This window comes from Tachypleus tridentatus, chromosome 8, assembly GCF_004210375.1.
Source record: "Tachypleus tridentatus isolate NWPU-2018 chromosome 8, ASM421037v1, whole genome shotgun sequence".
NCBI classification, from domain to species: Eukaryota; Metazoa; Arthropoda; class Merostomata; order Xiphosura; family Limulidae; genus Tachypleus; species Tachypleus tridentatus.
Window position 1 is genome coordinate 139,882,816 of NC_134832.1, and position 12,457 is coordinate 139,895,272.

Genomic DNA, 12,457 nt, shown 5'->3' on the forward strand with positions numbered 1-12,457 from the left:
ACTTTGACGGAGATCTCGAGTAATGTCTTATCTACACTTTAGTCAAACTGTGAATGTGGCTTCACTTTGACGGAGATCTCGAGTAATGTCTTATCTACACTTTAGTCAAACTGTGAATGTGGCTTCACTTTGATGAAGATCTCGAGTAATGTATTATCTACACTTTAGTCAAACTGTGAATGTGGCTTCACTTTGACGGAGATCTCGAGTAATGTCTTATCTACACTTTAGTCAAACTGTGAATGTGGCTTCACTTTGACGGAGATCTCGAGTAATGTCTTATCTACACTTTAGTTTAATCAAACTGTGAATGTGGCTTCACTTTGATGAAGATCTCGAGTAATGTCTTATTTACACTTTAGACAAACTGTGAATGTGGCTTCACTTTGACGGAGATCTCGAGTGATGTCTTATCTACACTTTAGTCAAACTGTGAATGTGGCTTCACTTTGACGGAGATCTCGAGTAATGTATTATCTACACTTTAGTCAAACTGTGAATGTGGCCTTACTTTGACGGAAATCTCGAGTAATGTCTTACCTACACTTTAGTCAAACTGTGAATGTGGCTTCACTTTGACGGAAATCTCGAGTGATGTATTATCTACACTTTAGTCAAACTGTGAATGTGGCTTCACTTTGACGGATATCTCGAGTAATGTCTTATCTACACTTTAGTCAAACTGTGAATGTGGCTTCACTGTGACGGAGATCTGGAGTAATGTCTTATCTACACTTTAGTTTAATCAAACTGTGAATGTGGCTTCACTTTGATGAAGATCTCGAGTAATGTCTTACCTACACTTTAGTCAAACTGTGAATGTGGCTTCACTTTGACGGAGATATCTAGTAATGTCTTATTTATACTTTAGTCAAACTGTGAATGTGGCTTCACTTTGACGGAGATCTCGAGTAATGTCTTATCTACACTTTAGTCAAACTGTGAATGTGGCTTCACTTTGACGGAAATCTCAGTAATGTCTTACCTACACTTTAGTCAAACTGTGAATGTGGCTTCACTTTGATGGAGATCTCGAGTAATGTCTTACCTACACTTTAGTCAAACTGTGAATGTGGCTTCACTTTGACGGAGATCTCAGTAATGTCTTATCTACACTTTAGTCAAACTGTGAATGTGGCTTCACTTTGACGGAGATCTCGAGTAATGTCTTACCTACACTTTAGTCAAACTGTGAATGTGGCTTCACTTTGATGGAGATCTCGAGTAATGTCTTACCTACACTTTAGTCAAACTGTGAATGTGGCTTCACTTTGACGGAGATCTCGAGTAATGTCTTATCTACACTTTAGTCAAACTGTGAATGTGGCTTCACTTTGACGGAGATCTCGAGTAATGTCTTATCTACACTTTAGTCAAACTGTGAATGTGGCTTCACTTTGACGGAGATCTCGAGTAATGTCTTACCTACACTTTAGTCAAACTGTGAATGTGGCTTCACTTTGATGAAGATCTCGAGTAATGTCTTATCTACACTTTAGTCAAACTGTGAATGTGGATTCACTTTGACGGAGATCTCAGTAATGTCTTATCTACACTTTAGTCAAACTGTGAATGTGGCTTCACTTTGACGGAGATCTCGAGTAATGTCTTATCTACACTTTAGTCAAACTGTGAATGTGGCTTCACTTTGACGGAGATCTCGAGTAATGTCTTATCTACACTTTAGAAAAGTTTATTAAGAAGACAATTTTTGTATGCCAAAATATCGAATTATTACTTTCATAAACGTTTCACGGTCCTCCTTCAGGTATTCTTGAAAAAGGTTAGATAATTACAGAAAATAAGTGGCAGCGTAGTGTATGAACAAGATAAAAAATAATAAAACTCGTGTGGTCCGAGATCAAAAAGTTTGAGGACCACTGACGTGAAAAAATGTATGCATTTTTGCAAATATATGTTAACGTGACATTAATAAACACAGATGTAAAGAGTAGCCCTGATATGTTCCCTCAGTTTTCATGGTTTTCAGTACATGTTAACGTGACAGTAATAAACATAGGTGTAAAGAGTAGACCCAATATGTCTTCTCAGTTTTCGTGTTTGTTTTCCTTTATAGATTTCAATATAAAATAAAAGACAAGATTACAGCGATGGCTGTAATATAAACCAAAACAGAAGTCAAGGTTAGAGCAAGTCCTGTAATATAAGCCACCAATGTCTATTATACATGAAATGTACTTCATGTAAAGATTGTAAACAAACTGACACTTCACTAAACATTTAGTTTCGTTCATTCAGTCAATCGAATGCTTCTATAGCTCTGACAGTCACGAACTTATCGTACAATCACTGGTAAAATGATGACAATTGGGGTTCCCCTGACGGTTGTAGCTCAGCATTTTCCCGGATACAGTCTCAAAAGTAACGCTGACTGGCTAAGTCGGAAAGCTTGAACAAGCTAGAAGTAGGTGTTTATAGACACATATGTCTAGATGTTAGGAAACTTGTACAGGTAGACACAGAATCTCATTACATGCATCAGAGCCTTAGCAGATGTACGTTTCTTGTTTGGGTATTTTTGAGAGGCTTGGAACAGTTTCATTGAACAACGTACTAACAGACTCGTGTCACGTAAACACAGAGACGTTGATCTACAGCATATCATTAACATTTCAAATAAATAAAACAAAAACAAAGTACTTGTCGGGCAATTAACCTCTGATTTCTGATATTAAGCGACGTTTTAGGTAAGTAGAAGAATGATAATCTTCCAATCGCGTACTTGAGATGTAGTGAACTACATTTTTATGACAAGTATTGTAGTAGTTACGAGTCCAAGTACCTCATGTTTCAGAAATATTGGAAGTTGCTTGTCATTCCCTGTTATTTGAGATTATTGATTACTTCTCGTGTTCAGACTTTCTAAATCTGTAATCTGTTATGTTTTCTTGATATCTAAAAGAAACATGACTATACCTCAGTGATGTCGAGAAATTCCGACACTCAGTTACACAACCCCTTCCAAACATGTGGTCAGCTTCCGGTCAGTTACCTCTTTCTTTGTGAACCTGACGATGACTGAAGAAGGTCGAAACGTTGTTCGTTCTTCTATGTAAAATATTTTCTCAACCCAAACGAGCCGTTTTTGCATTTATGACTATACCTGCTTCCAAATGTGTACTTCAAGAAAAGCTGAGAGTGTATTTTCCATGTCATTTTTCTGTCGCTTTTTATTTTTGTATTTCTAGAACCAGCTTTACTCTGGTCTCACAGAACGTGATCTACTAGATTACTGTTTTAAACAAGTGGACATACACTTCATTTTAACCCATAATTCTCAATCACGTGGTGAATTTCAACACATAATTTCCAATTTAAAAAAATCACGCAAATCTTAGGTTTGATTTAGTGATTTCTGGTCTAACGACCCTAACTTATGACTTGAAATAAAATCCAAGTTCTAAGAAGTGTACTTAACTTTAAGTCCACGATTCTTTAATTAATGAACAAAACCCATTCAAGATTAATGTTCTTGCCTTGTGTTCGAAACCGACATCTACCGTGCATTCAAGTCCATATCTTTTGTTCAAAGATTTGTATTTTTGGTTAAAAGACAAGAACTTTTCTGGATTCGAGCTCATGATGTATTTAATGACAACAGAGTTTATAGTGGACTCGAACCAGTAATTTCGTACTCAATGAGCCTGTCCTACTACAAATTCGAATCCAAGGATTTGGGAAAAAAAATCACAGACTTACCCTGGATGTAAACAAGTTTTTCCCAGATTAGAAATTTACGTACGAGTTTTTAAACCATACGTTTCCTGCTGTAGAATTCAACTTCTTGAAAGTAGAGAATAATTCGAAAATGAAAACGCTAGAATCAGGCTTAATAAAATGAGTGTGTGTGTTCAATTTTATTATTTTTCTCTAGTGCGAAAAATTGGCCTCTTGTTTTCCCAGATGTCAGGAGTGTTCCCTCATTCACACGTGCATCAAAGTTACGTCATGCGCTAATTGTCATTTGTTACCAGAGATTTCCCTGAACCGTAACGATCGTTAGTTTGAGTAAGGCTGTTCCCCCAGGGAGGGGAGAACAAAACATTCCCTTGACCAATTTTACAGGTTGAATCGTAAAAAAAAAAAATAAATAAATAAAAAAAAAAATGAATGAAAACTTTAGAACTTTGGGTGAGTAACAAAGTTGTTTGGAGGGCAACAGTAAACCTCACGGGCACACACTACGTAAAAGGCACAGGGAAAGTACAGGGGCACTCACTAGAGCTCCGCCACGTAGTGTTGATAATATTCAGCTTTCAAAAAATACGTAAATGTGTGCGATATTTTCTACAGACACGAACCACTTTTAGCTTGGCAGAACAATGATGGGTAATACTGTACATATATCCACCAAGTTTCATCCAAAATTCGATCATTTGACTGAGTTATAGAGCAAAGATATGGTGAAGAAATTGATCACCGTGTTGATAGATACGGACTTCTTGTATCTTTGTGACCTTGATCTTTGAGCTTCGCCCTCCAAAACTAATCACTTTTAAATTGGGTCATAGTTCAAGTGAATACCAACTTTTTCATTGAAGTCCATTCAGTCGTTTTCGAGAAATCTTGCCGACAATACACTTACCTTCACAGGAATAAAAACATAAAGTAAATATACAAGTTAGACATATTGTGTAGTTCTTAGGGCTGAATAGTTCTAGAGTAAATGTGTCTCTACAAGTAAACAGAAGCAAGCAACAGTTGTAATACTTGTAATAAAGAAATAGACATGTTAGTTCAGAACCTTCCTTTTTTAAGTTAGTGTTCTATAGATTTCATGTCAGTGATGGTTTGTCTGCTGTTCCCGGTCAGGACAAAGGCAGATCTACGGATTGCGGATAAAATCCAAAGTAAGATGCCCTGCGGTCGACACTACAGACAGTCCAACGAGACCTTGCACTAAAAACGAACAAACAAATACTTTTCTGGCACAAATTAAGTCTACGAGACGTTTCGTTTGATACAGAAGCGAGCCAGTTCATGAGGAGAGTCTAAAACCTACCTCTAACGTTGCTTCTATACAGTTCAAAAAACAATTCATATTTAATATTAACGTTTTAAGTGTAAACTTACAAATATTAAGACTTTTAGTTTCGTGCTTACTGTTACAATTTTAAACGTCAAATTACAATTATTGAGCTATTTATTTCCTTCGTAGCGCAAAACATGCTCGCTAACAACCATATTAGAGATATATATTTCGAATTATGAGGTATTAGGAACTTCATTAATTAAAAAAAAAAAACGTAACTCATTTTCTGACAAAATTTGTATGGGAGATATACTTGATCTCTAAATAATACAAGAAAAAAAACACTTTTAAAGTTCATAATCAAGGCTAAAAATGAAACATAAACCATTATAACGTCTACTTACGTATGTACAAATATCGTTAGGTTAGACTTACTCTACAAACACGTGGATTCTTGAGGTATTCGTTAGTTTTCGTCAACAATTTATTCGTCTCTGGATCATTCTTATTTTTATCTTTTTTCGGACGACACTCACAATAGAACTTGTCGTTGCTCTGACCCATATTTTCTTTAGGATTTTATTAAACAATACTAGAACGACTGAACAATATTTTTAGTGGATGGGAGCTAATGAAATCCCCTAACATGTAACAGGTAGATCTGTTAGTCTACCGTGTTCGACCACCGAGCCAAGTTAATATCATGCAAACAGCAATACAGTTTTAACTGCGTTAGTCTAAGCCTTAGGTTCTGTTGATCCAGTTACCTGATAAATGCCTAACGCGTGATTGGCGTGTGAGCTGCAGCCGAGCAAGTAGTAAGTTTTAAAAAACTATGACAGACAAGAGAAACAAAAGTTGCCCAATCAGCTTTTTGGAAAATGGGGCCTACTTGCGCGTGATACTATGAAGTCGTATATTTGGCATGTAAACATTATTTAGTGTTTACAATCTGTTAGACACTTGCAGTTATTTCATATTTTGCTTCTCAAAATGTAATGATAGTCGAATATTTGTTTCTTTGTTAGGATTTAAGCACAAAACTACATAATGGGCAATCTGTGCTTGCCCACTACGGGTATCAAACTTCGGTATTTAGCGTTATAAGCGTTCAGCTCTACCGCTACTCCACGACGGAAGGGGGCATACCGTCTAGCAACTTATTGTTCAGAATAAAGCTTCTGTACGGCTTGTACAACGATCTTTGCTGAAAAACTTCCGAGTTTAAAATCTCTGAAAAGATTGGCAAGTGGTGTTACATATCCTTCACAAAAGCGTTAAACTTTCAGCGGCACCACAACACCTACGGAAAGCTAAACAATGCCAAAAGGTAGTTTTGATACATGCCGTTTCACTGTAACTTTATATCAATTATAATTGTCACGTGACTTACTGATCTGCGTATTTAAAATTGTTTTAATATAATGTATTAAACTTTGTATACTGCATCTCATACGAAGTTTATTACGTTATGTGAGTATCGCAACTTACAATAACAATATCAAAGTTAAACTGATTTTATTAACTATTTGAAACAACAAATCGTATTTGTCTCTGACTATTCTAGTTTCCATGTTTTAGTAAGCAAATGTGTCTGTGATTGTTAACAAGTAATGTGTCAAATTGTCAATGAATGACCAATAGTGAACAGTGTGTTAAGCTAACAGTGGTTAATAGTAAACGGTGCGGCCCGGCATGGTCAGGTGGGTTAAGGCGTTCAACTCGGAATTTGAGGGTCGCGGGTTCGAATCCCTGTCTTATCAAACATGCTCGCTCTTTCAGCCGTGCGGGCGTTATAATGTTACGGTCAATCCCACTATTCGTTGGTAAAAAATAGCCCAAGAGCTGGCGGTGGGTGGTGAAGACTAGCTACCTTCCCTCTAGACTTACACTGTTAAATTAGGGACGGCTAGCGCAGATAGCCCTCGAGTAGCTTTGCGCGAAATTCCAAACAAACAAATAAGTAAACGGAGTGTCACAGTCACGAAAAATGGTCGGTAGTAAATAGTGTGTGAAGCTAACGAAAGGTAGTCAATAGTAAACAGTGTATCAGGCTAATGAAAAGAGGGAAGTTGTACACACTGTTAGAAAACGAAAGCGATCAACAGTAAACAGTAGGACAAGGAAGCAAGAAGTTATTGTTAATAACCATGAATATTAGGGTTAAATGATTTGTGGTTCTAAAAAGTTTTGATAACGGATATTAGAATTAAGTGGTTTGTGGTACTAACTAGGAGTGTTTGTTATTATGCAGCTTAATTTTGTGACAAGAAACGTTAGTTTGTAAGCGGGTTGTATATATAGTAAGAAATGTTTGTTAGCAGTAATTTGTGACATTAATTTATTTATCAATAAAGAGCATATTTTGTTAATAAGTGATTTTGTAAGAATCAGTAGCAGAAGAAATAGTGTCTAATAGTAACTAGTTTATGTATTAGCAATAGTAATTTTTAACAAACAGTTTTAGTGTTTGTTACTGATTATAGAAGTATTTATTAGTAGCAAGGAATGTTTATTAGCAATTTAATATGCATTGTGATGGTTGATAGCAGTGAACGTAGTAAGAAAATGGCATCAAGCACTAGTTTTAGTAGAAATAAATACTTATAATGCTAATAAGGAGTGATAATAAGCAGCACGTGATGCTAGCAACGGGTATCATTCTATAATAAGAACTGTTAATAAGTAGTACGTGATGCTAGCAACGGGTATCATTGTATAATAAGGAGTGTTAATAAGCAGCACGTGATTCTAGCAAGGGCATCATTGTATAATAAGGAGTGTTAATAAGCAGCACGTGATGCCAGCAAGAGGTATCATTCTATAATAAGGAGTGTTAATAAGCAGCACGTGATGCCAGCAAGGGGCATCACTGTATAATAAGGAGTGTTAATAAGCAGCACGTGATGCCAGCAAGAGGTATCATTGTATAACAAGGAGTGTTAATAAGCAGCACGTGATGCCAGCAACGGGCATCATTGTATAATAAGGAGTGTTAATAAGCAGCACGTGATGCCAGCAACGGGTATCACTGTATAATAAGGAGTGTTAATAAGCAGTACGTGATGCCAGCAAGGGCATCATTCTATAATAAGGAGTGTTAATAAGCAGCACGTGATGCCAGCAAGGGCATCATCCCATAATAAGGAGTGTTAATAAGCAGCACGTGATGCCAGCAACGGGCATCATTGTATAATAAGGAGTGTTAATAAGCAGTACGTGATGCCAGCAAGGGCATCATTGTATAATAAGGAGTGTTAATAAGCAGTACGTGATGCCAGCAAGGGGTATCATTGTATAATAAGGAGTGTTAATAAGCAACGTGATGCCAGCAAGAGGTATCATTCCATAATAAGGAGTGTTAATAAGCAGCACGTGATGCCAGCAACGGCATCATTGTATAATAAGGAGTGTTAATAAGCAGTACGTGATGCCAGCAAGGGGCATCATTGTATAATAAGGAGTGTTAATAAGCAGCACGTGATGCCAGCAAGGGGTATCATTGTATAATAAGGAGTGTTAATAAGCAGCACGTGATGCTAGCAAGAGGTATCATTGTATAACAAGGAGTGTTAATAAGCAGCACGTGATGCTAGCAAGGGGTATCATTCCATAATAAGGAGTGATAATAAGCAGCACGTGATGCCAGCAAGGGTATCATTGTATAATAAGGAGTGTTAATAAGCAGCACGTGATGCCAGAAACGGCATCATTGTATAATAAGGAGTGTTAATAAGCAGCACGTGATGCTAGCAAGGGCATCATTGTATAATAAGGAGTGTTAATAAGCAGCACGTGATGCCAGCAAGGGGCATCATTGTATAACAAGGAGCGTTAATAAGCAGCACGTGATGCCAGCAAACGGCATCATTGTATAACAAGGAGTGTTAATAAGCAGCACGTGATGCCAGCAAGGGGCATCATTGTATAACAAGGAGTGTTAATAAGCAGTATGTGATGCCAGAAACCGGCATCACTGTATAACAAGGAGTGTTAATAAGCGCACGTGATGCCAGCAAGGGGTAATCATTGTATAATAAGGAGTGTTAATGCAGCACGTGATGCCAGAAACGGCAATCACTGTATAACAAGGAGTGTTAATAAGCAGCACGTGATGCCAGCAAGGAGATCATCATTGCATAATAAGGAGTGTGATAATAAGCAGTACGTGATGCCAGCAACGGGCATCACTGTATAACAAGGATGATAATAAGCAGCACGTGATGCCAGCAAGGGCATCACTGTATAACAAGGAGCGTTAATAAGCAGCACGTGATGCCAGCAAGGGGTAATCACTGTATAACAAGGAGTGTTAATAAGCAGCACGTGATGCCAGCAAGGGGTAATCACTTGTATAACAAGGAGTATTAATAAGTAGCACGTGATGCCAGCAAGGGGCATCACTGTATAACAAGGAGCGTTAATAAGCAGCACGCGATGCCAGCAAACGGGTAATCACTGTATGATAAGGAGCGTTAATAAGCAGCACGTGATGCCAGCAAGAGGCATCATCCATAATAAGGAGTGTTAATAAGCAGCACGTGATGCCAGCAACGGGCATCATTGTATAATAAGGAGCATTAATAAGCAGCACGTGATGCTAGCAAGAGGTATCATTGTATAATAAGGAGTGTTAATAAGCAGCACGTGATGCCAGCAAGGGGTATCACTGTATAACAAGGAGTGTTAATAAGCAGCACGTGATGCCAGCAAGGGGCATCATTGTATGATAAGGAGTGTTAATAAGCAGCACGTGATGCTAGCAAGAGGTATCATTCCATAATAAGGAGTGTTAATAAGCAGTACGTGATGCCAGCAACGGGCAATCATTGTATAATAAGGAGTGTTAATAAGCAGCACGTGATGCCAGCAAGGGGTATCATTGTATAATAAGGAGCGTTAATAAGCAGTATGTGATGCCAGCAAGGGGTATCATTGTATAATCAACTTGAGAGTATAGCAAAAACGACTAATTTGTAACCAGCTTGTGGTGGTGACAGAGAGTGTTTCTAATAATCAGCGTGAAGTGGTTGTTAATAGGTTACTTATGATACCATCAACAACTATATATAACGGGAAGCAAATGGTTTGTCACTATAATAATTATTTATTAAAAAATAACTCGTGGTAGTGGTAATTTGTTTAACGATGGTAACAAGGATACTTGTGTATGGGGTGGCATACGGAGTATCTCCCAGCAGCATTAAGGTGAACAGAGCGCCTGCTAATAAGTAGTTTGATCGTTCTAATGAAGACCACCTTTAGTCGGTAGCCAGTGGTGGTATAAAGGGTGCCTACAAGCAAGCAGAGCAGGGTGTGGTGGTGAAAAGAGTCCCTGTTAGTAAGTGATTGAAATGTTCACTTGTAAACCGTGCGTGTGGCGGCGGAAGGAACCGGCCATGTAAGCAACGTGTGGTGGCGGAATGATGTCTTAGTAAGCAGCGCTGATGGAATGATGCTCAGCGGCGGCGGCGAATGATGTCTTAGCGCCAGCCGCGCGGCGGCGGATGATGATTGGCCTGATGATGTCTTTGAGCGTCCAGCCGCGCGGCGGAATGGATGGTCTTCAGCGGCTGAACCACGCGGCGGCGGAATGATGGTCCCAGCGCTGGCCGCCGGCGGCGGAATGATGGTCTTGAGCGCCTAGAAGCCGCGGCGATGCGAAATGATAGTCCAGCGGCAGCGCGCGGCGGCGGAATGATGTCTCAGCCATTGCACGGCGGCGGAAACATGGCCGATCTTTGTTAACAAGTATGAAGCGGAATGATATCCGAATGCGGCGGCGGCAGGATGTCTGAGCGACCCACGCGGCGGCGGAATGACGTCCATAGCGAAACGCGCGAAGGAAAATGATGCCCTGAGCTGCAAACCCCGCGGCGGCGGAATGATGTCCCGAGCGCTGAACCACGCGGCGGCGGAATGATATCCAGCAAGCTAGCGCGCGGCGGCGCTATGATAGTCCAGCGCCAATCCACGCGGCGGGGAATGATAGTCCGAGCGTTACGCGGCGGCGGAATGATGCCCAGCGGCCACGCGGCGGCGGAATGATGGTCTGAGCGCATTATACGCGGCGGCGGAATGATGTCCTTAACAACGCGCGGCGGCGGATGTGATATCTTAAGAGATGCCGCGGCGGCGGCGATGACGTCCAGCTAAGCTGCCACGCCCACGGCGGCGGAATGATAGTCCGAGCGCTGCACGCGCGGCGGAATGCATATCTTAGTAAGAGCCCACGCGGCGGCGGAATGATGCCGTCCTGAGCGCTAACCACGGCGGCGGAATGATAGTCCATGAGCTGCCACGCGCGGTGAAATGTCTGATGCGTCTGTACGCGCGAGCCGGCGATGATAAGAAAGCAGCTGGCGGCGGCGGAATGATGTCCGACCGCTGAATCCGCGGCGGCGGAACAGATGTCCCGCTGCGCCACGGCGGCGGAATGATTTCCAGTAAGCGCTGCCAGCCGCGGCGGCGGATGACGTCCTGAATCGTTTGTGCGCGGCGGCGGAATGATGTCCATCCACGCGCGCGGCGGAATGATGTCTTGAGCGTGGCCTGATTGCCGCGGCGGCGGAATGATGTCTCTGATCAGGGCTGATAACGCGGCGGCGGAATGATGGTCTTGAGCGCGGCGGCGGAAATGGCCTGAATGAGTCCGCGCGGCGGCGGGTCTTGATAATGATGCGGCGGCGGAATGATGGTCTGAGCCTGAGCGCGCGGCGGAATGATGTCTGAAAGTTGCGCGCATGCAATGGGCAATGATGGTCCGAACCCATGGCGGCGGCGGAATGATGATCTGAGCGGCTTGAACGCGGCGGCGGAATGATGGTCCTGAGCGCTGCGGCGGCGCGGAATGATGATCCTGAGCGTTCTTAGCACGCGCGGCGGAATGATGGTCCTGAGCGCGGCGGCGGAATGATGTCCTGAGCGATGCCGCGCAGGCTATGATAAGCGCTTAGCGCGCGGCGGCGATGGATCTCGAGCGCTGATGATCGCGCGATGCGGCATGATGATAGGCTGAGCGCCGCGCGCGCGGCGGAATGATGTCCAGCGCCAGCCACGCAGCAGCGGAATGATGTCTGAGCGGCCAGCGGCAACGCGGCGGCGGAATGATGTCTGAGCGGCTGTTAACGCGCGGCGGCGGATCCAGCTCTGATCCGGCGGCCAGCCAGCGCGGCGTCTGGTTATGAAATGATATCTGAGCGGCTGAGCCGCGGCGGAGAGGATGTCTGATAAAGCTAGACCCACGCGGCGGCGGAATGATCGTCCAGGCAATGCGCGGCGGAATGATGGTCCAAGCGGCTTGAACCACGCGGCGGCGGAATGATTGTCCCGAGCGGCCAGCGCGCGGCGAATGATGTCCTGAGCGCTAGATGCGCGTTGGCGGCGGATGGCCCAGCGGCCCTGAGCGAGCGCGCGGCGAATGATATCCAGCGCTGATCCGCGGGCGGCGGAATGATGTCCGAA

General features: G+C 42.1%; 1 pseudogene across 1 annotated transcript in view; it reads right to left on the bottom strand.

The window, feature by feature from the left end:
* Positions 1–5,799, bottom strand: part of LOC143223618 (NADP-dependent malic enzyme-like) — a 35,528-nt pseudogene extending 29,729 nt beyond the window's left edge. The window contains exon 1 of the transcript XR_013012981.1: positions 5,429–5,799. The product of XR_013012981.1 is annotated as an NADP-dependent malic enzyme-like (transcript). The remainder of the gene's footprint in view (positions 1–5,428) is intronic.
* Positions 5,800–12,457: the final 6,658 nt, after the last annotated feature.